Source organism: Hemitrygon akajei, chromosome 27 (genome assembly GCF_048418815.1).
Source record: "Hemitrygon akajei chromosome 27, sHemAka1.3, whole genome shotgun sequence".
Taxonomy (NCBI): Eukaryota; Metazoa; Chordata; class Chondrichthyes; order Myliobatiformes; family Dasyatidae; genus Hemitrygon; species Hemitrygon akajei.
Genome location: NC_133150.1, coordinates 9,310,480 through 9,334,274, shown reverse-complemented (window position 1 = coordinate 9,334,274; position 23,795 = coordinate 9,310,480). Strand labels below are relative to the sequence as shown.

Here is a 23,795-nt window from a genome sequence, read left to right as displayed (position 1 = left end):
CACATTAGTTTAGTCTGAGCAAACCTGCCCACAAGGATATTGGTCCACCTCGGGTTCAGGTGTAAATTTTCCCTTTTGTACAGGTCATAAATTCCTCAGAAGAGATTCTAACGATCCACAAATCTGAAACCCTGCCCCTACACCAATTCCTCCACCGCGTACTCATCTGCCAAATCATCCTTTTCGTACCCTCACTGGCACACGGTATAGGCTGCAGTTCAGAGATCACTAACCTGGAGGTCCTGCTTTTCAGCTTTCTGCCTAGCTCCCTATATTCCTTCTCCAGTCCCTCTCCTCCATTTTCCTAACAAATGGTGCCAATATGTACCAGGACTCCGAGCTGTTCACCCACGCCCTGTGGGATTATATCTTTGCCATCCCCACAGCATAGCAGACTGCTACCTGATGGCATCCTTTAACAAGCTGCTTTAAGTGCACACCACCATACTGACTGACTCACCCACTGCTTTCCCACATTACCCTCCAAGGAATAAAATTAATGTTCTTCATTCCCCACGGTATTTAGGCATCTGCAAGAGACACGAGGGAACAATTCCTCGTGAGTTCTAAAACCACAGGACAGGAAAGCAGTCTCGTCGGCCTAATGAGCCCACAGTGAAGATGAAGCACCCACTTACAACAAACCTACGCTCATTACACAATTTTCTTTTCCCCACAACTCCCCCCAAATTCTACTATCCATTGATATACCAGTTAACCTATCAATCTCTCTGTCTCTGAGTGAACTGAGCTCACAGAGGGGTGTCATCTACTCACAGGAGAATGTGCGGACCTCACACAGAAAGCACCAGTGCAGACCATCAAACCATAAGGCACAGGCCATTCAGCCCATCGAGTCTGCTCCAGCATGGCTGATTTATTATCCCTCTCATCCCCATGCTCCTGCCTTTTCCCCGTAACCTTTGACACCAATCAACCCCTGCTTTAAATATATGCAGTGATTGGCCTCCGCAGTCATCTGTGGCATTAAGTTCCACAGACTCACCAGCCTCTGGCTAAAGAAACTCCTCCTCACCTCTGTTCTAAAGGAATGTTCTTGTATTCTGAGGCTGTGCCATCTGGTCCACAATAGGAAACATCCTCTCCTGTTTAAGCCAACAATGATTTAAGTTTATATCCCATCCATCCATTCAGTCAGGGTTAAGTCGAGAAAGTTAATAAATGTTTTCCCAACTCAGTGCCATACACAAAAGGAATAGTCATTTCAGCAGAGAGGGTGGCCAGTTAACATCGCACGTCTGTGCCATATGAATTCTTCATTGAACTGCCTCACATTTACAATGTGAATGATCTGCTTCTGTTCTTCTTTTCTCTGCTCAATTGGACAGAAACTTGGACAGTTTATCGGCTGCAGTGTGTTTTCAGCTGAACGCTTTAGAAAGGCTCCCCACATGGTTATGATAAAGGCTCCACCACTCAATTAAATCCAATAATGTTTTTCCAGCAGCGCTGTTCTTTGCACTATATCTGGAAACCAGTACAAGTCTGTAATGTGGTAAATTGAGATTTTAATCTGCAAAGGTGGGTTATATCCTAGGAGGCTCGTGGAGTATAATGTTAGAAAATGTGACATTTTTCATTTAGATAGGAGGAATAGAGAACCAGATTAACTTCTAAGAACATAAGTCATTCAGCCCATTGAGTGGGCTCTGCCATTAAATCATGGCTAATTTTGTTTATTACGTTACAGTGCGTAACGGGCCTGTCTGGCCCTTTGAGCCGTGCCACCAGCAATCCCATTTTAACCCTAGACTATGACCTATTGACCTACCAACCGCTACGTCTTTGGACTGTGGGAGGAAACCAGAGCACCCAGAGGAAACCCACGCGGTCACGGGGAGAACGTACAAACTCCATACAGGCAGCAGTGGGAATTGAGCCATTCCTCTCAACCCCATTCTCCTGCCTTCTCCCCACAACATATGGTGCCCTTGAAAAGAACATATCAACTTCCGCTTTAAGTGCACCCAATTACCTCGCCTCCACAGCTGTCTGGGGCAATAAATTCCACAGATTCACCACCCACTGTCTAAAGAAATTCCTCATCTCTGTTCTAGTGGGACGTCCTTTTGTTCTGAAGCTGTGGCCACAGGTCCTGGGTTCCTACACTATTGGAAACACCCTTCCCATACCCACTCTGTCTAGGCCTTTCAATCTAAACAGTGAAAACTAAAAGCAAAAGCAGGAGAGCTGAACACTTTGAGTGATGCAGAAAGTAAGCAAGCAGGCACAGTAAGCAATTAGGAAGGCAAACGGTACAACAGACTTTATCTCAGCAGGAGAACAAAGTCCTAAAGAACCACTCAGCAAGTCAGACAGCATCTGCAGAAAGATAAACAATTGATAGCTCACATCTGGATCTATTCATCAGAAGATTAGAGCTACTGAGACAGGCCTTTTGGACTACTGAGTCTGTGCTGGTCATCCACCACTCATTGACACTAATCCTACATTAATCCTATTCTTGCTACATCTTTATCACCTCTCCCCATATTCTACCACTCATGGACATACTACAGGGAATTAACAATGATCAGTTCACCTATTGACCTACATGCCAGTGGCTGCACTGCGTTAGGAGTTTGTGGGAATTTGGTATGTCACCAACGCTTCTGGCAAATTTCTATCGACGTACGGTAGAGAGCGTTCCGACTCTGCCATACGGGGTTGCATCGCACAGGATCTCCAATACACATGGTCAAAAGAGGGTCATAGTCTCTGCTATCTCCATCATGGGCACAACCCTTCCCACCATCAAAGCCATCTTCACAAGGCAGTGCCTCAAGAAATACCACCCATCATTAATGGCCCTCACCATCTGGGACGTGCCCTCTTCTCATCACTACCATCAGGGAGGAGGGACAGGAGCCTAAAGACGCACCCTGACTGTTAGCAACAGCTTCTTTCCCTCTGTGATCACACTTCTGAATGGTCCAGGAGCCGTTCCTCTTCAGCACTATTTACTCATTGTTTTGTAACCTATGGCATTTTCCATGTCTCACAATGAATGCCACGACCTACAGTGTGTCAGTGACGCTGATCCTGACTCAACCTGTACATACTTGGCAAGGAAGCGGAAGCTGCAGAACCCAGAGGAAGCCCACAGTCACACAAAGACCATGCGAACTCCACGCAGAAAGCACTGGAGGTCAGAACTGAACCCAGGTCACCAGAGCTTTACCAATTCCAGCACTGTGCCACCTCTCGACTGATTCCAAAGGACCACCATTGAATATATTATTGGTGGGTCCCTGAGAAACACGGGTGACATCCATTATGTCTGGTGGGTCTGGAGATGATTTAAGAACCCATTTCTGGATACACGTGTTTGAGGGTACAGTATCCTGAAGATGGCTGCTCACTTGTGTGCACAGCTGCCAAAGGACACTCCTGTTACACAGGTAAAGCCAGAGGAACGGTCTCGTCCTGAAAGTGTGACTGTCCATTTCCTCCAGCTTTCTGTGTGTTGCTCCAGATTCCAACACGTGAACTCTCCTGCGTTTCCCCGTAACACATGGGTACCCGGCACCTGCTGTCCATGTGTGGAGTGCCCCAGTATCACATCGCCTGCACCATCACTCCCGTTGTGCTAGGAATAGAAGCCTATTGATTTCACATTTAATACGGGGAGTGCAGTACACCGCCAGGTTCACATAATCTTACTGGCTGCTGGATACATTAAATCAACAACCATATGGGCCATGATGCCTTGACCTAGCCTCCCATTAAAAACTTCTAACTTCACAACCATCAGAGGCAGAGACTTCCTCTGTTGGGATGGGAGGACTTTTTTCAATATTATTTGGTCTAGAGCCTCTCCCTAGAATTTACCACCATGGGCAACCCTACCAGAACTTAAACTCCTAAATGCCTTTTCTCTTCGGGTGACTGGAAGCTTAAAACCAAGATGGTGGTGCCTGAGGTGGGAGCTACAATCATGTGAAGCTCTAGTGAGAGCACAGCTGTAATACTCTGAGGAATGAAAATCTAAGAAAGGAAATATTTGCCTTTGAGTCAATGCAGGATATATTCATTAGACTGGTTAACGTGGAAAGATAGATAACCTCCAGCACAATACAGGCCCTTTGGCCCACAAAGCTGTGCTGAACATGTCCTTACCTTAGAAATTACCAAGGGTTACCCATTAACCTCTATTTTTCTAAGCTCCACGTACCTATCCAGGAGTCTCTTAAAAGAAATTAGGTTTGTCTTGCACAATAAATTTGGTAAGGATAGATGTTTGATTAATGAGACCTAATATTCTGGGGTGGATGGAAAGGATGATGCTGGGAAGCTGTTTCACATGGCTAAATACCCCGGGATCAGGAGTCAGCAATTTAGGACCGAAGTAAATATTCAGTTCTTGAGTATCTTTGAGGCTGAGATTGACAGACATTTGGTCATTAAGGGGAATGAAGTGAAATGCCAATGATGTGAGACTGTATAGAGATGGAGGATCGGCCAAGATGTTTGTGAATGGCGGAGCAGACACAATGTCTACCTGCCCCATCTACATGCCTGTTTATGTTCTCAAACAATGTCAATGAACATTCAGACTGTTACAGTTAATCTTTTGTTTTCTGACAATGCAATTTGTCTTCAACCTCACTCACTGATACATAGTTCTAACTTTGACTGTTTTGCAATCATTTGTTGATGAACTATTTTAATCTTACTAAAATCCTGCCAGGGTCCATCTGTTTCAGAACAGATGTCTAAGTTAATCAGCCAAAAGGAGAGGAACCAGGAACTATCCTTAACTAATTATTTGCAATGTGTCATTTGCTATCATGCAACAGACAGCTCCGTGATTTCCAGTTGTAAATGCTCATCCCTCAGCAGAGCGAGAATACCAAATATCACTGGAGTAGAACAGGCAATAACTTGAGAAACTAACCTCTATCTTCACACCCTGTCTGTCACTCATAGAAGCCCAAAGATGTTGAAAAGGATGGTCCTTGGAACATTCACTATAAACCTTCTCAGACACAGGTTATTCTGGACCCTTGTTTCATTTTAAACAGATAAGATGGACCAAAGTGTCTGCAATTATCCTCCAAAAATTTTTGGAGCCACACTTCCAGAATCTGAACGCTGCTGGGTGAGGTACGACTGACTGCAGAGCAAAACCACAGTGTGTGCTGGAGGAAGGGTTTAGAAAAGATCAGTCACTGTTACCTACAACTGTAACAGAATCAACATCAAAACTATTCCCTGTACAGCCACAATCTTTGATTAATAGAATTATTAAGGTAAAGAGAATAGTTAATACCAGATGTTCCTATTTAGGAGCAAGACCTTTAACCTATTCAGTGCCGCTCATACATTCAATATTATATATTTCTGAAGTTAAACCCCAATAGTTTAAGAAAATTAGACCATTACAGATATTTCAGTTAAATTGCATGCTGAACTCACCTTGTGCGGACTGTGTACGCCTATAGTCTTGGAGTCTAATTGTTGCAATCACTTTAAAAGCAAACACAGTACTAACTGCATGCACATGGCTAAACCATCCGTCATTTTGTAAAAGAACACAACATGGGCAACGTCGAGGGTGACAAGCGGACAGATTTTTTCCTCAGTGCTGCTGCATAGAGCAGCCAAGTCTAACACAAGGAATTCTGCTGAGAGAAATATGCAGAGCAGGAGATAAAGAGATAAGGGTGGAAGTTGCTGTGAGCTAAAATCTTTCATTAACAGGAATAATAGAGAAAACAGTGTTTACGATGCGTTTTTTTTCCTTAATAGAAGGAGGTAGGGACTAACGCAGTTGATTAAAGTATGTCATGCTTTCATCCCTGGAGAGAAGGAATTGCTTTGTTTCCTCTCTGCAGTTAGTTTCTATATAGTTCCCAAAGGAGACTTATTTAATGCATTTTCTCCAGCTATAGCTGCCGTAGTGGAGGAGTTCAAGGTGGCAAAGTGTAGAGTTGTGTTAACACCAAGGGGCTCCGATGACAAGCTAATAAAACAAGCAGAAGTCACAACAAGATCGGGACAAAAGTGGGCTGCCAACTCGGCCATAGACCAGGCAGTGAGCTCCCTGCAACTGAGAGACATAATCGACAACCCATGCCTGGGATGACAAGGCCTTGGCTCCGCACACTTCCAGTGATGGGGGAGTGTAAGTACAAGGAACAGGCGTGACATTATCCAGGAAGAGGTACAGAACCATGATGATGAAAGGGGGTTATTGAAGGCAGTGGAGTTAGGGTTACAGGGTTCCTGGACAAAATGGGATGTTCCCAAGCACAAGATCACTTGAACAGAGTTGGAGACTGGAGCCCTTTCACATTTCTTTTCTCCTGTGGTCCGCATATGACGCTCACCCTATACCATCACAGCTGTACACACAGAGTCTGAGAGAGGACCCTGACTGCAAGCTTTATGGTTGGCGGGGTTCACTGTCACACGTACTGTCAGGATGCAAAACAGCTTTAACACAAGATCTGTATGGGTGGCTCCACGACAAGCTCCTGCTGTCCCTTGCTGACACACTGGAGAAGAAACCAGCTAGCAGAGAGGCAAACAGGGTAGTCATTTTCATCAAGAAGAGGGCCACGTCAGTCATATCAAATCCAATCTTGTGCAAACTGACAAATGATGGGAGATAAGGGTCGATGTGGAGAAGAAGCTGTCGGTCCCAAAGGTGGCACAAACCACGCTTCGAGCAAACATCATACCGTGGTCCACCAAAGACAAGAAAACCATCCTGGAGCTCCCAGTACCAGGGGAGGAAGATGTGAGGATGCTCACAAGAGGAAGGCCCTGTGGTAGCAGTCCTTAATCCAGGAGGGCAGGGACAAAGCTTGTCCCCGAAGAGATCGGCTGCAGAGGGTTCCCAGCAAGGTGGGCATGGAGGTTGCTGTCTGCGCTGGGCCTTGATGAAAAGAGCAAGAACCAAGCAGCTCGCAGGATGGGGGAGGAGGCAGAGAGAGCCTCTTGCTGGATATGGTGCAGACGAGAGGAGTTCAGCTGAAAGTCAGGACCAGATGGCCAGTGACTTGGCCACCACTGCTGACCTGCCAACTGGAGAGTCTAGTGATTAAGGGTTGAAACACACTATGAAGGTTGGGCTCCACCTGATGGCATCTGCTCCTGGCCAAAGGCTATGGTTACCTCATCAGGTAACTGAAGAGAGCACCCGTTGGTGGATGATGCCAGCAATTTCAAGCATTTCACCTGTATGAGTAATTCTGCTCTAAAAATATGTGAACTAACAATCAAGTTTTTTTTAAGTCACATTATGTCCTCTTGGTCATTCTTTGGTAACTATTAATTCTTTTTTCCATCTCCTTCCAGCTCACTCACCTCCTGTAAGAAATACTTCAAGGTACTTATTTGACTTTGGAACCAACCTCTCTCTTCTGGATGGTGCAGACTCCCTGAGGACAATTCTCAAATCCTCTACTGCTTTATCTAAGTAATCCTTTATGAGATTTTTTCCTCCCCCTGAGCTGGATTTCATCACACCAGCTCTACTCTCCTTCGAGTATCAGCCACTGATTCTCTAATCTGAAATTCAGCATTTCAGTTCACTGAGTTGTATTAAGGTGCTAAGGCAGGTCAATATTAGAAAACATAAAAAAATAAGTAAGGTCAACATTTCATACAAACATTCTTTCTTTCCTGAAGTTGTTAGTCCTCACTAGATACAGTTACTCAAATATTAATGTGACCACCCAAATGATCATTGTTCATGTGAGAATATTGACAATGAGGGTATTTACTGCTGAGAGAGGAGGAGGAGGGATGAGCTGCTGGTTGGGATACTAAGATGAAAGCCATATGCTCAGCTAACACCCACTTACATAGTCTTCCCAGCACAAATTACTGAATAGCAACAGTGGGAGCTTTCATTCTCTTAAATGTGTTTGTAGTTGGGATTACACTTGACCAGAAGACCTCCCACCAACAACCTTATTAACCAATCAATCAGTCTTTCCCTCGCAAGTCCAATATTTTTGTTTTAATTAATAAAAATAGTTTGAAACAGATGAAACAAAATACTTAATTAAAAATCACGTCTATCTGTTGCCTGGTTTCTTTAGTAGCACCTTGGAGATTAACCTTTAAGATATGATAATCCTTCAGGGGCAGCAAATATAAGTCCTAATATTATTCTCTTCCAATTCAAAAACTCCTTTTTTCCCCCTGTTGTTATTCTCAATGGCTCAGAGCTGTGCAGATCAGGGGTGTCCAAAAGACCTGGACTGGCTTACTGAAATGAGTCAAGCACTCCATATGCACAAGCCCCAAATCTCTGTATAACAAACAGACTCACCCTCCTCAGTCTCAAACCACTGAGGAGATTGTGGCGGCAGGATTCATATGCAGGCAGACAAGAGGAGTGACACAGGCAGCTGATAGCTTCTAGCACTAGACGAGGGGATTAGAGCTGAGCTCATGAGGAGCTGGGTGCAACGGAGTGGGTGGGGAGAGGCAGATGATAGTGTGGGATAATTAGATGGATCAAGTTCAGGTAGTCAGATAAATGGTGGACATAGAAGCAATAAGGCTGGACAAACAAGTGTTGGCAGGAGTCAGACAGTCTCACAAGTTTCTACAGATATTCCACTGAGAAAATTCTAACTGGCTGGTATGGCAGAGGGGCTACTGCACAGGATCGAAACAAGCTGCAGAGATTTGCCAACTTGGTCAGCTCCATCGTGGGTGCTAGCCTCTGTAGTATCCACAACTCTTCAAGGTGCAATGCCTCAAAAAGGCAGCTTCTACCATTAAACCCTCATCACCCAGGTAATGCCCTGCTCTCAGTGATACAATCAGTAAGGAGGTACCGAAACCTGAAGGCACACACTCAATGAGTCAGGAACAGCTTCTTCACCTCTGCCAATGAACCCATGAACATTATTTATTAATTTTAATTTTTGCACTACATATTTAATTAAACAATTTTTATATATACTTACTGTAATTCACACTTTCCTCTATTATTATGTATTGTATTGTACTGTTGCTGCAAAGACAACACATTTCACGACATATGCCGGTGATATTAAACCTGATTCTGATTCAGAAGTGATGGAGATTTGGTTGACAATATTGACAGAATGTGGGGCCATTCAGGGGCAAGCAGTAACTAATGGAAAGCTAAATGCCATATCTGTCTGAAGGAAGATGATCTCTTCAGACATACCTGCCCAGGCCAGGTAAGGTGGAGACAACTAATAAACACTCAAGCAGATGTCAATCATCTAGTTAATATTATCCACTCTTTACTCTGGGCTCAAGTACACGACAGAAATTTACCCAAGTGACAATATGCATGTATGGCATGCTGTATCATGCCATTCCCTAGATCCAGCAGTCTCCATGTATTGGGACAAGACACACACACAGAATAGCTGGAAACAATTTTGGTGCATGCTTTTCTACTCCAACCTGAAAAGTGTCCTCAAGTTTGAGGAATCAGGTACAAAGAATGAAAAGTCAAGTGGTTAAGATAATTAAAGACATTTATAGAAACTATTTGCACTGAACAAGGATTATAACCTTAAAAATGGAGCAAGGCAGCACTGACATGTTGTTAAGAAATCTTTCTTACATAGGGCTCATATGTCTAAAGACAAACTCTCTCATTTTTTGCAGATATATCTCCTTATTGTGACAGATGTAATAATGGAGAGGCTTCATTAATTCATATGTTTTGGTCATGTTCGAGCCTTGAAAAATGTTGGAAAGATGTATTCCAAACGTTTTCTGTACTTTTTAAGGTTAGTTTTCAGCCCAATCCTTTGAGTGCCTTATTTGGTATTGTTGATGAAAATGTTATAATTTTGGAGCCTTCTCATTCGCGGGTACTGGCTCTTATTTCTCTTATGGCTAGGAGGGCGATCTTGCTTAAATGGAAGGCGGTTGCCCCCTCTACACATGCTCAATGGTTATGTGATGTTATGTCATGTTTAAATCTAGAGAAGATTCATTGTTAGATTTCTGAACTATTTTAAAAATCTTTGAATTGTTTTTGTTATTAAAATATAGACCTGGGCTATTATTATAAAACATTATATGGTAAAGTACTCTTTTTTCTCATTTTTTTTACCAACCAGCTTTATCTTTGTAGTGGGTGTAGATTTTTTTATAATATAATTAACCATATTATTGTATTTCATAATTCAATTTATTTTATTTGATTGATCATGAACATGGGATACCATGATTGTATCAGTGTGATATATATAGTGCATTTTGTGCTATCTTATTTTGATTTATAATAAGTATCCTTATGAATTCTGTATTTGTGTATATGAAATTTAATAAAAATATTGGAAAAGAAAAGAAAGAAATCTTTCTTCACACATACTCCAGAGGAAGTTGAGAATTTCCTTCTATGAGGAGCAGTAAGGCCAGTTTAATTGTTGGGCTGAAATACATCAGTGAATTGTCAATGATTGTACTGAGACATGTCAGGGAGTTGTCAATGATTGGATTGAGGTACATCAGTGAATTGTCAATGATTGTACTGAGACATGTCAGGGAGTTGTCAATGATTGGATTGAGGTACATCAGGGAATTGTCAATGATTGGACTGAGGTACATCTGTGAATTGTCAATGATTGTACTGAGACATGTCAGGGAGTTGTCAATGATTGGATTGAGGTACATCGGTGAATTGTCAATGATTGGATTGAGGTACATCGGTGAATTGTCAATGATTGTACTGAGGTACATCGGTGAATTGTCAATGATTGTACTGAGGTACATCGGTGAATTGTCAATGATTGTACTGAGGTACATCTGTGAATTGTCAATGATTGTACTGAGGTACATCGGTGAATTGTCAATGATTGGATTGAGGTACATCAGGGAATTGTCAATGATTGTACTGAGACATGTCAGGGAGTTGTCAATGATTGGACTGAGGTACATCGGTGAATTGTCAATGATTGTACTGAGGTACATCGGTGAATTGTCAATGATTGTACTGAGGTACATCGGTGAATTGTCAATGATTGGACTGAGGTACATCGGTGAATTGTCAATGATTGTACTGAGGTACATCTGTGAATTGTCAATGATTGTATTGAGACATGTCAGGGAGTTGTCAATGATTGGATTGAGGTACATCAGGGAGTTGTCAATGATTGGATTGAGGTACATCAGGGAGTTGTCAATGATTGGATTGAGGTACATCGGTGAATTGTCAATGATTGGACTGAGGTACATCGGTGAATTGTCAATGATTGGACTGAGGTACATCGGTGAATTGTCAATGATTGGACTGAGGTACGTCGGTGAATTGTCAATGATTGTACTGAGACATGTCAGGGAGTTGTCAATGATTGGATTGAGGTACATCAGGGAGTTGTCAATGATTGGATTGAGGTACATCAGGGAGTTGTCAATGATTGTATTGAGGTACATCAGGGAGTTGTCAATGATTGGATTGAGGTACATCGGTGAATTGTCAATGATTGGACTGAGGTACATCGGTGAATTGTCAATGATTGGACTGAGGTACGTCGGTGAATTGTCAATGATTGTACTGAGACATGTCAGGGAGTTGTCAATGATTGGATTGAGGTACATCGGTGAATTGTCAATGATTGGACTGAGGTACATCGGTGAATTGTCAATGATTGGACTGAGGTACATCAGGGAATTGTCAATGATTGTACTGAGGTACATCGGTGAATTGTCAATGATTGGACTGAGACATGTCAGGGAGTTGTCAATGATTGGATTGAGGTACATCAGGGAATTGTCAATGATTGTACTGAGGTACATCAGGGAATTGTCAATGATTGTACTGAGGTACATCTGTGAATTGTCAATGATTGGACTGAGGTACATCGGTGAATTGTCAATGATTGTACTGAGGTACATCTGTGAATTGTCAATGATTGTACTGAGGTACATCTGTGAATTGTCAATGATTGGACTGAGGTACATCTGTGAATTGTCAATGATTGGACTGAGGTACATCGGTGAATTGTCAATGATTGGACTGAGGTACATCGGTGAATTGTCAATGATTGGACTGAGACATGTCAGGGAGTTGTCAATGATTGGATTGAGGTACATCAGGGAGTTGTCAATGATTGGATTGAGGTACATCAGGGAATTGTCAATGATTGTACTGAGACATGTCAGGGAGTTGTCAATGATTGGATTGAGGTACATCAGGGAATTGTCAATGATTGTACTGAGACATGTCAGTGAATTGTCAATGAATGGACTGAGGTACATCGGTGAATTGTCAATGATTGGACTGAGGTACATCTGTGAATTGTCAATGATTGGACTGAGGTACATCGGTGAATTGTCAATGATTGGACTGAGGTACATCGGTGAATTGTCAATGATTGGACTGAGGTACATCGGTGAATTGTCAATGATTGGACTGAGGTACATCGGTGAATTGTCAATGATTGTACTGAGGTACATCTGTGAATTGTCAATGATTGTACTGAGGTACATCGGTGAATTGTCAATGATTGGACTGAGGTACATCGGTGAATTGTCAATGATTGGACTGAGGTACATCTGTGAATTGTCAATGATTGGACTGAGGTACATCGGTGAATTGTCAATGATTGTACTGAGGTACATCTGTGAATTGTCAATGATTGTACTGAGGTACATCGGTGAATTGTCAATGATTGGACTGAGGTACATCGGTGAATTGTCAATGATTGGACTGAGGTACATCAGTGAATTGTCAATGATTGGACTGAGGTACGTCAGTGAATTGTCAATGATTGGACTGAGGTACATCGGTGAATTGTCAATGATTGGACTGAGGTACATCAGGGAATTGTCAATGATTGGACTGAGGTACATCGGTGAATTGTCAATGATTGGATTGAGGTACATCTGTGAATTGTCAATGATTGTACTGAGACATGTCAGGGAATTGTCAATGATTGGATTGAGGTACATCGGTGAATTGTCAATGATTGGATTGAGGTACATCGGTGAATTGTCAATGATTGGTCTGAAATACATCGGTGAATTGTCAATGATTGGTCTGAAATACATCTGTGAATTGTCAATGATTGGTCTGAAATACATCTGTGAATTGTCAATGATTGTACTGAGACATGTCAGGGAGTTGTCAATGATTGTACTGAGACATGTCAGGGAGTTGTCAATGATTGGACTGAGGTACATCGGTGAATTGTCAATGATTGGACTGAGGTACATCGGTGAATTGTCAATGATTGGACTGAGGTACGTCAGTGAATTGTCAATGATTGTACTGAGACATGTCAGGGAATTGTCAATGATTGGACAAACAGGATCCATTAGTTGAATGACCTTTTCCTGATGAGTCACTATTCTCCCAGTTGCTGAGATTAGCACAAGTTTGCATGTCTTAGTCATTATATTTCCTTAGAGTAGCTATGCACTGGGCCTTGCCAGTTATGTGCTAATTTACCTTCAGTTTTGGTCGCCCATTGTGAGAAGGATGTGGAGGCTCTGGAGAAGGTGCAAAGGAGTTTTACCCGGATCCTGCCTTGATGAGAGGGCGGGTGCTATGAGGAGAGATGGAACAAACTAGGGTTCTTTTCTCTGGAGTTACAGAGGCTTAGGGGAGACCTAATAGAACTTTATAAAACTACTAGAGGCAGAGACAGAATTAATAGCTCGTACCTTTTACTAGGCTCAAAATAAGAGGATGCATTTAAGTTGAGAGGTGGGATGTTCAAAGGAGATGTATAGGACGTTATTTATATATAGAATAGTGGGTGCCGGGAATGTACTGTCAGGAATGGTGGTGCAGGCAGAGATACAATTGTTATGACACGTACAACTGTACCAGGCTTCATGGTTTAGATGCTCTAACTCTCTGGAATATGAATAGCTGGTGTGGCCCCTTTAAAGATTCGGGCCTACCCCTGAATTTTGGCGGCCATGTTTTGCCTCCAGGATTTTAATATTTAAAGAGCAGCTGAGCAGAGGTTCTGTGTTCAATCGTCAGCTCTACTTTGGATTCTTGTCTAGCATCTGATTTAGATCCCTGTCTTTATAACACGTCTTGATTCTAGACTCTGATACTCCATCACTTGTCTCCTATCATCCTCTCCTCGGTCTCGTGTCACAGAACGATTGAGGTTAACATACACCCTGTGGGGTGTCAGAGCCTCCCGTCAGCTGTGGCCAGCCACAGCAGGGAAGTTTCCAGACAGACCCTGGTCACCACGCACCAACTACCACAAGGAGGAAGCTAGAGTCACTTGGGTAAGGCTGTCAGTTGGCCCACAAAGCTAATCCATCTTCTGACCCAGGAGAGATTCGGTAGTGACCCAGGCTCAGTGCTCAATGGTGATGAACTCCAGTTGTTCCGGTTGCCTATGGAGCACGGAAAGTTGGCCAACACGGTCTCGCTCCTGACCGCGAGAGCCCTGGCCTGGGCCACCGCTCAATGGGAGCGGAGGGTGGAGATTTGCTCAGATTCGCAGGAATTCATGAATGCCATGAAGCAGGTATTCCATCATCCCATCAGAACAGAGCCTCAGACCATCTGATTCAGGTGCGTCAGGGTAGTCAGTCAGCAGCCACCCCGCTGATGAGAGGTCGCAGCGTCGAAGACAAGGTTGCTGCTAGTACTGCGGGGAAGCAGGTCACCTGTGGGCCAAGTGTCCAAAGCAGCAGCTATTCCGGTGTCACGCTGAATGCAGAGATCTCCTGGGGTAAGAACAAACGATACCTTTATTGACTCTGGGCCAGTTAGTAATTTCTTGGACTTGGGGACTACCAATGGCTAAACATACCTCTGCAGGAGCTGAGCCAGCCGATGCCTGCAACAGCTCCAGACAGTCGTCCTGTTGGTTCCAGGCAAAAGGATGACAATAGAGAAGCATGGGGAGGACATTTGTTTCTGTATGAATTTTCCTCACCCACCTCTGATCCTCGGGGACCCTTGGGTGTCCAGGCATAATGAATCAGTGAACTGGAACAAAAGGAGTATCATTGCAAGAGAGTATGTTTCCGGCTTGGAGTTCCAACCTCCAGACTCTTCCAAGACTAGCGGCTGACAAGGAGGCGGACTTTTGTTCAGGGTAACCTGGAGTTTTGGGGAGATCGAGTCCTAACTCCAAGGGAAGAAAAGCAAGTGCAAGCCAACATTATCATGTGAGTCCCGACCCTGTCAAGTGGAACTAGTGAGAAAGAGTCTCTAGTTCAGGGGCAAGGCAAGGAGGTGCCCAAGCAGTCTGGAGCTCTAGCAGCCAAGCCTAAAGGATCAGGTTGTGGAGTCCTGAATTAGGGAAAGGCTTCCAAATGTAGACCCTTGGAGACCATTGTCTGAGGATACAGATGAGGATTTGGACTCTGTTTCAACTGAACACTCTCGTGAACTATGGAGGAGACTCTAAGGTCTGCTGAATCACTCCCACTACCTAAAGAGCCTCAGCAGTCATCCGTGGAGGGAGGTTCAGGGGTAATTGCAAAACCCAAGCTGGTTGAAATACCCCCCATCTACAAGGATTTGGATGAGGTCTTCAGCAAGAAAAAGGCTTTGACTGTTGTACCGCTCCAACCCTACGACTGTGCTAAAGACCTGCTGCCCGGTTCTTGTCTTCTGCAGGTCGATCATACACACTCTCAGGCCTGGAGAGAAGCACCATGGAGGAGGACGTGAAGGAGGCTCTTGCCATGAGATTCATTCGGCCCTTCACCTCTCCAACCAGTGCTGGCTTCTTCAAACAGAAAAAAGACAGGAGCCTGCGGCCATGCATTGATTATAGATTGATTTGGGGTTTCTCCACCACTCTTCCCTAAGCAGGAGGCTGAGGCTGGGGTTCCTGCAGCTGAAGATCTCACCCAATGCTGCAAGGAGAAGTGAACTAGGCCATGGGAGAATTTGTTAGCCTCTACCTGGAAGGCTGAAATAAAGTCCAACTGCAAGAGAAGACAGGGAACAGCTAAGCATCCTGAGAAACAGGTCTGGCTGTCTACTCAGGAATTGCCTCTCCAGGTGGAGTCTAGAAAGTTGACACCCAAGTTCATTGGACCCTTCCAGGCTCTCAAGAAAGTAAACTTTGCAGCTCCCCAAGATCCTCCAGCTCAATCCCACTTTCACCATTTCAAAATTAAAACCTGTAAACACCGGTCCTCTAGGCCCACCACCATCTGTCTCACTGCCACCCAGTTTTGTCAATGGGGAGCAGTTCTTCACCATAAAAGAATTCTGGATTCAAGAACTGATTGGGTGTTCAGCAGTTCCTCGTGAACTGGGAAGGATTCCGACCTGAGGAACAGTGCTGGGTTCCTGAAATGGACACCTTAGATCAGGTGATCATCCGTGACTACATAAAAAACAGGAGCGGGAGTAGTCCATCTGGCTCGCCCAGCCTGCTCTGCCATTCAATAAGATCATGGCTGATCTGGCCATGGACTCATCTCCACCTACCTGCCTTTTCCCCATTACCCTTAATTCCCCTACTATGCAAAAATCTATCCAACCTTGACTTAAATATATTTACTGAGGTAGCCTCCACTGCTTCATTGGGCTGAGAACTCCACAGACTCGCCATTCTCCAGGATCAGCAGGTCCTCCTCATCTCCATCCTAAACCTACTCCATGAATCTTGAGGCTATGTCCCCTAGTTCTAGTCTCACCTACCAGTGGAAACAACTTTCCTGCCTCTATCTTATCTATCCCTTTCATAATTTTATATGTTTCTATAAGATCTCCTCTCATTCTTCTGAATTCCAGCATGTACAGTCCCAGGCAACTCAATCTCTCCTCATAGTCTAATCCCCTGATCACCAGGTTGATTCCAGGGATGAAGGGGTTAACCTATGAGGAGAGACTGAGTCGCCTGGGACTATACTCTGTGGAATTCAGAAGAATGAGAGGAGATCTTATAGAAACATACAAAATTATGAAAGGGATAGATAAGATAGAGGCAGGAAAGCTGTTTCCATTGGTAGGTGAGACTAGAACTAGAGGACATTGCTTCAACATTCAGGGGAGAAGATTTAGGACGGAGATGAGGAGAAACTGTTTTACCCAGAGAGTGGTGAATCTGTGGAATTCTTTGCCCAGGGAAGCAGTTGAGGCTTCTTCACTAAATATATTTAAGATACAATTTGATAGATTTTTACATAGTAGGGGAATTAAGGGTTATGGGGAAAAGGCAGGTAGATGGAGCTGAGTTTACAGACAGATCAGCCATGATCCTATTGAATGGCGGGACAGGCTCGATGGGCTGGATGGCCTACTCCTGCTCCTATTTCTTGTGAGTCTGTTGGGGTAATCTATTGCATCCGGTGCTCCCGGTGCTGCCTCCTCTACATCAGCGAGACCCGACACAGATTGGGGGACCGCTTCGTTGAACACCTCCACTCCGTCCGCAACATCAGACAGGATCTCCCGGTTGCCACCCACTTCAACTCTGCTTCACATTCCCATTCGGACATGTCCATACATGGCCTCCTCTACTGCCATGATGAGGCCAAACTCAGGTTGGAGGAGCAACACCTCATATACCGTCGGGGTAGTCTCCAGCCCCTTGGCATGAACATTGAATTCTCCAGCTTCCGGTAATTCCCTCCCTCTCCCTTCACCCATCCCACTTTCACTCTGCCTCCTCTTCTAGCTGCCTATCACCACTCATGACTCTGCCTTCTTCTACTACCCATAGTGCTTTCCCCTTAGATTCCTTCTTCACCTCTCCTGCCTATCCCCTCCTCCACCCCTTGATCTTTCCTCTGATTGGTTTTCCACCCTCTCCCCACCTTCTTTATAGGACCCCTGCCCCCTCCTTCTTCAGTCCTGACAAAGGGTCTTGACCCGAAACATTGACTGCTTCTTTCAACAGATGCTGCCCGACCTGCTGAGTTCATCCAGCTTTTTTGTACGTCTTTATTTCTTACGTTCTTATCTCTGGAATCAACCTGGTGAACCTCCTCTGCACCACCTCCAAAGCCAGTATATCCTTCCTCAAGTAAGGAGACCGGAACTGCACACAGTACTCCAGGTGTGGCCTCACCAGTACCCTGTACAGTTATAGCATAACCTCCCTGCTCTTAAATTCAATCCCTCTAGCAACAAAGGCCAACATTCCATTTGCCTTCTTGATAGCCTGCTGCACCTGTAAACCAACCTTGTGTGATTCATGCACAAGCACTCCTAACTCCCTCTGCACAGCAGCATGCTGCAATCTTTTACCATTTAAATAATAATCTGATCTTCCATTTGATGACTACCATCATCATCTCTCCGAGCAACCAGGGCCGTCAGGAATCAGCAGTAGGGGAGGGTGTCTGGTTACTACACACACCTAACCGCACCAGCTTCTGGGGTTTAGACGCTCTAACTCTACAGAATATAGATAGCTGACGTGACCCCTTTGACGATACAGGCCCGCCCTGCTAATTGGCAGCCATGTTTTGGCGCCAGGATTTTAATATTTAAAAAGCACTTGAACTGAAATTCGGTGTGCAATCATCAGCTCTGCTTTAGATTCTTGTCTAGTGTCTAGTTTAGCACCCTGTCTTTGTTTCAGTCTCATATCATCTAGTCTCGGATACTCCCAACACTTGGGTCGTAGGTCTCTCATCATGTTAATAGAGGCTTTTAAGAGACTCCCATGCACACTAATGTACAGAGAATGAAGGGAGATGGACCCTGTGAAGGCAAAAGGGATCTTGATAGTCTGCCATTAAAGATAAATATATATCAGGTTCACTGTTTCCATCCTTAGATTTGACACCTTGGATTTAGCAGCACCATTATCCTCCGAAGCTTTGCCCCCCCCCCCCCCCATTTTAAATAATCACTTCACATCACTTAGCACATACTACTTGCACAAACACTTCCCACTTCTGACAAAAAACAAACACTGGTCCCCTCGCAAAGAGAAAGATCTATTGTTGATTTGACAAATATGAAAAGAAACCGAGAAACTTATCAACCTACCTGAGTGACAAAGAACACATTTGACATGATGGAAATCTGAAGTAAATGTCAAAAAAAAACTGCTGGAACTATGATCACAACCTCAATAAATACTTCCATTAGAAAAAAGGCAGATGAATTTTATACTAAAAATCCCCACCCAAATATACTAATATTATTTTTCTGCTCTTCATATCCTTCAGATCCTACTGGATCTCTCTGTCAAGAAATAAAGAATTAAAGCACAGATATTCCGGGGATGGTAAAGTACTTCATGTGATTGTTGTTCTGGTGATGATGATTAGCAATATAGAACTGTCTCTGCGGATGTCACTGTGAGGGTAAAGGGCTTGCCGACCGAAATGGTTCTTCCACACTGTGCACTAATGTTCCTTTATTGTGCTTCTCTGAGCTGCACGCCTCTGACAATTGAAAAACTAATTCTGATCCACCCTCAACCACTAAAAGATTTACAGCAATCATCTTCAAGATTCAATAATATCCAGAACTGTTCACATCTTAGTCAAATATGAAGGCATTTTAACCAGATTTAAGAAATTCTTAGCAAGTATTTTTGGAATAGTCATAGAGTGTGCCGACTAAAATTCCCATTCAAGCTAGTCCTATCTGCCTATTAGTCCTATCTGGCTCATATCACTCTAACCCTTTCCTATCCACGTATCTGTCCAAGTACCTTTTTAAATGTTAATAATGTAGTTCCTCTGGATGCTCATTCCATATACTGACCACTGTCTGGGTGAAAAGATTGTCCCTCAGGCTCCTAATAAATCACTCCCCAACCCTGGATTCCCCAACCCTGAGAAACAGATTGTCATATATTTCAACAAAATGGGACAGACAGTTTCAATCCAATCCAATATGAGGATCACTGAAATTCTCACAATAATGAATTGCAAACTACCCAAGAATATTGCTGCTTAGAAACGGGATTGACAAACATCACTTTCCTGTCCACTCAGTTTTAATGAAAATGAAAATTAGACCATAAGGCCATAAAGCATAGTAGCAGAATTAGGCCAGTCAGCTCCACCTTTCTATCATGTCTGATCCCGAATCCCTCTCAATCCCACATACCCGCCTTCTCGCCAAATCCTTTGATGCCCTGACCAATCAGGAAACATGCAACTTCTGCTTTAAATATACCCACGGACCTGGCCTCCACCACAGTGTATGGCAGAGCATTCCACAGATTCACTACTCTCTGGCTAAAAAAAATTCCTCCTTACCCCTGTTCTGAAAGGTTGCCCCTCAATTCTGAGGCTGTGCCCTCTGGTTCTGGATACCCCACCATAGGAAACATCCTCTCCACATCCACCCTATCTAGACCTTTCAACATTCGGTAGGTTTCAATGAGATCCCCCCACATTCTTCTGAATTCCAGTGAGTACAGGCCCAAAGCTGACAAACGCTCCTCAAATGTTAACCCCTTCATTCCTGGAATTATCCTCGTGAACTTTCTCTGGACTCTCTCCAATGACATCACATGCTTTCTGAGATTTGGGGCCCAAACCTGTTGACAACACTCCAAGTGCAGCCTGCCTACTGTCTTATAAAGCCCCAGCATTACCTCCTTGCTTTTAAATTCTATTCCCCTTGAAATAAATGCCAATATGGCATTTGCCTTCTTTCCCACAGACACAATCTGTAAATTAACCTTCTGGGAGTCATGCATGAGGATTCCTAAGTCCCTCTGCACCTCTAACTTTGAATTTTCTCCCCTTTTAATAGTCTGCACTATTGTTCCTTTTACCAAGATGCATTACCACACATTTCCCAACACTGCCACTTTTTTGACCATTCTTCCAGTCTGTCTAAGTCCTGCTGCAATTGCATCAGTTCTACCTGCACTTCCACCTATTCTTTGTATCATCCGCAAACTTTGTCACAAGGCCATCAATTCCATTGAGGGAAATTAAGGGAAAAATGGTGCCCGTACTACAATTCCATGTTGCATGGCTTTTCTTCAGGTTCTCTGAACAACATGAACATCGTACATAGAATAGTATGGCACAGTACAGGCACTTCGGCCCACAATGAATTGTTGGCCTTCTAATCTACTTCAGGATCAATCTAACCACTCCCTCCCACAGAATTCTCTAATTTTATTTCATCCATGTGCCTATCTCAGGGGTTCTTAAGAGTCCCCAATGTTTCTGTCTCTACCAGCACCTCTAGCAGTGCATTGCACACATTTACCATTCTCTGTGTAAAAGACCTACCTCTGACATTACCCCCATCTCCCCATATGCTCTTCCTTAAAATTACTATATGTCCTCTCTTATGAGACATTGCCATCCTGGGAAATGGTACTGGCTGTCCACTCTACTTATGCCTTTTATCATCTTGTACACCTCTATCAAGACACCTCTCATCCTCTTTTGCTCCAAAAACAAAGCCTTAGCTCACGTGAACATTTGCTCGTAAGATATGCTCTCTCATTCAGGGAGCATTCTGGTAAATCTCCTCTGCACTCTCTCTGAAGCTTCCATATTCATGTGTAAATTTGTGTACTGGAACTCTATGATATGGAGCACATGCCTGGGCCCCACATTTAGGATTTTAATTTATGTTTGGATAGCCATGTCATTCATTGGCCTCTCCTGCTGAGACAACCCTTTTCAACGGTCACTTCAGTGTTACTGAAGTAGACTTGCCTCAGTTGGTTCCCAGCCCCTTGAATCCAATGCTGTGAACCTTCTTCAAGTGGGTCCTCTTGGTGGACATGCCTAGCTGTTCCTCACAATCCCTGAACCACTTCCTACCTCCATTCCACGGCATTGGTATCTGAATCCTAAACATTCACCAAACATCCCATCTCCTCAATGAATGATGTGATGCTTCCACTGAAACTTATCCAACCCGCTCCTCGCCAATCCTTGCATCAGGTTCTCATTTTGGCCTTCCAAATCCATCGTCTATATCAATCTCACAGTCCACACCTAAATATATGTCCTGGTTTTATCCTCCTACCAAATCCAGCAAAAGCTTCCCTTCTCCAGACTCAGAAAACACACTACCTTCCACTGGAACCTCACATACTTCCCTTACTTGACTTGATTTCCCTTGTGAGCACTGAAAGAAAAGGCCTTCCTTCATGTAAGGCCTGTCGTCTAGTGAAACCACTAGGCTTTCCATTGGGAGCTATTGATTAGAACAGTTATTAGGTCACCACACACTGACGTTTTAACCACTCTAAACATACAATATTCAACTTCTAGACATGCATTCTTTGACTGTGTATAGAAATTAGTGTTAACTTCCTCCACTGTCTCTAAACTTCTCCAGTTGCATTTAGGGTTGAGAACCACTGTTAGTTCATTTTCAATACAAACAGCTTTATTTATTGACAGATAAGTGCATGTTAACTCAGCCATTCCCCCCAATCCCATGAAATTGAAACCCCGCCACACCATGACTTGTTAAAGATAAAGATTAGTTTTATTTGTCACACGTATATCAAAATGTACAGTAAAATACACCGTTCAGCATCAGATCAAATCAGTGAGGATCGCGCTGGGCAATTATCACCACGCTCTGGGCACCATAGCATGCCTGCAACTTAGTGACCCTAACAACTCATCTTTGGAAAGTGTAAGGAAACCGGAGCATTCAGAGGATCACACGCGGTCACGGGAAGAATGTACAAACTCTTACCAGACAACAAAAGAAATTGAACTTGGATCTGTGATCGCCGGCCACTTGTGGGCACTAGCTGTTGTAATGCAGTTAACGGATCACTTGATTTCCATTATGTACAAGGTTAACTGCTCTCGGCTACAGCATTTATCTATAGATCTAAAAAGAATCCATTCCCTTCCCCATCACAGAGGTTCTAATGCTTGCTGAGCTGTCTTGACCTTAGGCTTCTCAATCGCTGACTGTCACTCATGTGCTTGCTATGGACATAGGCTCATCGTTCACACCATTTACACTAATCCTTCATTAATATCATACATTATCCTCCCTCCCCACATTCTCATCAGCTTCCCCAGAATTTCACCATTCACCCACGCACATGGGGTAACCTACAGAAGCCTACCACCCTGCATGTCTTTGAAATCTGGCCAGAAGTTAGAACACACGGGTGGTCACCAGCAGAACGTGCGAACTCCACACACACATAAGAACCTGAGATCAGGGCTGAGTCCTGCTCTCCGGCACCGTGTAGCTGCAGCTGTTTTTTGGATGGAAACTGCACTGGGACACAGCTTCAAAAGATTCTGCTTGTGATTGTGGTGGCTATCTCGTCCCTTTGAATCCTGCACCAGCAGTTAGTCAAGGCACGCATTTTATTCACCGCAGAAAACTGAATGGATTAACTACACCAGTCAACCAACCTGGCACTTAAAGTTATTTAAGAAATGTAATTATAGACCTTCAGCTGGAAGGGAGGAGTCAGTTTAAACCATTTCCATATGGGTCCATAAAAAGGGTCAGGAAAAAACATGGGGAACATTTAAGCCTATAATATAGAAAATGAAGTCATTCTCTGCACATGCGGAAGAAGTATAATTTTCTGTTACTCAAAACATCATTTAAGCTTTCCCTTTGTAAAGTTTTCTCCAACATAACACACAAAAGGGCCCCATGGTTGCATTCATCTTAACATTTCATGAATCAAACAAAAACAAACACACCTAAATATCTAGATAAACACTCTTCTACAATGTTCTGGATCAATAACTTACAAGAATATCTTAAACATGGCATAAAAATTCAGAGTAGTGGCAATGACGACCCAGCCACTGCTAAGTTATGTTCAATAATGTTTTCTGTCATCTCCTGCAGATTATAATAGCACTTGACAATGAACAAAACATCCAAGTGGAATAAGCAGGAAGTAGAACTCATTGGTAACTCGGTGGCGTGATGATTGAAT

The 23,795-nt window shown here is 43.7% G+C and overlaps 1 protein-coding gene across 6 annotated transcripts in view; it reads right to left on the bottom strand.

The window, feature by feature from the left end:
* The window catches only part of tspan18b (tetraspanin 18b), a 182,670-nt gene that overhangs the window by 34,394 nt on the left and 124,481 nt on the right, over positions 1–23,795 (bottom strand). Inside the window, exon 1 of one of the 6 annotated variants that reach the window (XM_073030355.1) lies at positions 5,440–5,529. The exons of the other annotated variants lie outside the window; for them this stretch is intronic. The gene's annotated coding sequence lies outside the window, so the exon portion shown is untranslated. Of the gene's footprint in view, positions 1–5,439; positions 5,530–23,795 lie in introns of those variants that run through there. 6 annotated transcript variants of the gene reach the window in all.